The sequence below is a fragment of the Camellia sinensis genome, chromosome 8, assembly GCF_055761805.1.
Source record: "Camellia sinensis isolate YWXY chromosome 8, ASM5576180v1, whole genome shotgun sequence".
In the NCBI taxonomy this organism is placed as follows: Eukaryota; Viridiplantae; Streptophyta; class Magnoliopsida; order Ericales; family Theaceae; genus Camellia; species Camellia sinensis.
In genome coordinates this window covers 184542735-184545662 of record NC_138968.1, presented here as the reverse complement: position 1 = coordinate 184545662, position 2928 = coordinate 184542735, and the positions used below count along the sequence as shown (strand labels likewise).

The window sequence follows — 2928 nt, the reverse complement described above, 5'->3', positions numbered from 1 at the left end:
CATGGAGATGATTGTCGCCACACAAGAATGGTTGTTTGTTACTTTTGAAATGAAGGACATGGGTAAGACAAATTATGTGCTCAGAGTTAAGATCCTGAGAGATCGCTCTAAGAGGCTTCTTGGTTTGTCTCAATAGACTTACATTAAGAGGATCTTGGAATAGTTTTGTATGCATTATTCCAAATCCATTGACACTCCAATTGACAAGGGGCGTAATCTAAGCATTGACTCTTGCCCTAAGACAGAAGAGGAAAACAAACAAATGGCAAAAGTTCCCTATGTGAGTGCAGTTGGTAGTCTGATGTATGCTATGATGTGTATTCGACCAGACATATGTTTTGTAGTGGGATTGGTCAGTCGTTACCAGAGTAACCCAGGACTTGTTCACTATCAAGCAGTGAAGAGGATTTTTCGCTATCTTCATGGGACGATGGATCTCATTCTTTGCTATCAGGGTGGAGATTTGAGACTAAAGAGATACAGTGATGCAGACTCGGCTGTTGATAAAGATGAGTGCAAGTCTACCACTGGTTATTCATTCCTACTTAGTGGAGTAACTATTTCTTAGTGTAGTAAGAAACAATCATACATTGCTTTGGCCACGATGGAGTCAGAGTACATTGCTTGTTCAGCAGCAGTACAAGAGGCTGTTTGGTTAAGGAGATTCCTTCAATGCCTTGGGATCACGGCTCTTGCAGATAAAGCTGTTATTATCTATCTTGACAGTATGGCAACTTTAGTATATTCTAAGTATCCCAAGTATGATGGTAAAACCAAACACATTGACATTCGATTTCAGTTTATTTGAGATGTGGTTGCACGAGGGAAGGTAGTTCTATAACATATCTCCACTAGTAGGATAGTGGCTGATCCACTTACTAAAGCCACTCCTAGAGACGTTTTCCAAACTCATGTTAGGAGTTTAGGACTTCGTAGGATTTGATGTTTTTGTGGATATCTTATTGACTTTGTTAGATATTTTTTCAGTATCTTATGCATAATTATTTATTCATGTGGTTTTATGACATGATTGATACTATTAGCACACATTGTATATAATGTCACCAGGCTTAGATCGGCCTTCTCACCCTGGCACTTGTAGAGCGAGTGGGATAAGATATTATTTATCTTGGAGCTTAGAGAGCCAGCGGGGTAAATGTTTTGTAACTTGAGAAGTGAACAAAACTCATTTATTATTATAAGTTGTTGCCTTAGCATTGGCTAAGATGAGACTTTAAAAAAGTCAAACATGAAGTTATCCACAGCTTTATGAAGCCTGGATATAGCCGAATGTGAGGTCTTAGATAAGTGTTTGATGAGCGAATATGCTAAGAAACTCAAGTTAGGAGTTTGTATAGCGACTAGACTCAGATTTGTATAGTGTTAGAGAGCGACAGACCCAAATTAGTGAGAGCTCCACCGTAGTATACATATCATATTGTATGTGCTACCGTCGACCACTTAAGGGAGTGACTAGATGGATCCCTGCTCTAGCACTGTGTGAGTCCTGTTAGGACCATAATAGGCCTACTCTATACCCTTGAACATGGAACTATGTCATGAAGTGATGACTTGATGTCGCTACTTTAACAGGTCATCCAAGGGTCATGATGAATACGATCCAGAGGACTATGTCTAGGAAAGCGGTCAAGTTTGAGTGAATTGGCATGAGTGGTTAGGGAAGATTGTTAGAAATCATACTCTTGTATTGTAGCTCATTGTCCGGGCGATTGTGTCGGATTTGAGGTCATGATATAATCATGAGTACATATACAATGTTGAAGTCAAGCATGTTTATGAGCTATGACTCACGATGAGTTTTTAAAATGTTTGATCTGGTGTGATTCAATGAATTTGGGGTGTAGACGAGATATTTCGAGTGATGTGCTATGTAATTTTATAGTGGCTTAATATAGCACTCCTACCTTATATCTTATCGTCAGGTCGCATGTTCCATTTTTCCGCATGAAGGGTGGATTGAATAAGAGATTGAGAAATAATGATTGAGCATATAACACATGATGTGAATGTGTGGATGAGTGGGAGATGTTGGAAATCATATGTGGTACACATGGTGTGGTCTAACCTTGAAGGTCACATGGTATACATGGTTCATTCACACATGACCTAACCATGAGAGACACATGGTCTTGGAAACTATGAGGGACACATGGTCTTTGACATGTGGTACACATGGTGTGGCTTAACCATGAGGTACATATGGTTTGCCATATATGCCTATATAAGAGCTCATGCTCAACATTGTGTAGACACACCAAAAAAACAATAATTTCTCTCTCTATTTATTCATCTTAAGGCTACCATCTTAAAAGCCTAGGAATTTGGAGTGTGGATAACTATTGAGAAACTCTAGTAGCTTTTCAATTGACGAGGGCTTTCCAGATGAGACTCATAATTCAAGCATTCGATCCAAACCATTTTCGCATCAGGTAATATGATTACCCGTATATTTTACCTTCAGAATGGAAATGTTTATTTTATAATTAATGGTTGTAAAAGAATCACATCAATAAAATTTTGAAATAATTAACTAGAAACTTCAATTTACTAAACAATTTAACATATATATGCAAAGAAAAAATATTGATTAATTATACCTTACATCTTTACACTTTCACAAGAATTTAATTTTGATCTCTCCACTCTCAATTGTGATGGTTAAACTCTTACATTTTTAATTCAGTTACAAAATATCACCAAAAGCAGACACAGGGGTGGCACTAACCCCGCAAACATTTCATAAATGTTAATAAACTATGTTATATTTACTCTTATGTCTCTAATTTATAGAGAATTGGCCCTTCAAAATTTCATTGTTTTTTTTTTTTTACCTTTTACTTTTAAATTTCTTCTAAAGTTCCAATTTGTCTAAAGGTTTACCGAAGGTGATGCTACAATACATATGTA

General features: G+C 37.1%; 1 pseudogene; it reads left to right on the top strand.

Moving 5' to 3' along the window:
- Positions 1 to 262: 262 nt before the first annotated feature.
- On the top strand, positions 263 to 568 carry LOC145798338 (secreted RxLR effector protein 161 pseudogene; annotated as a pseudogene).
- The last annotated feature ends 2360 nt before the right edge of the window (positions 569 to 2928 follow it).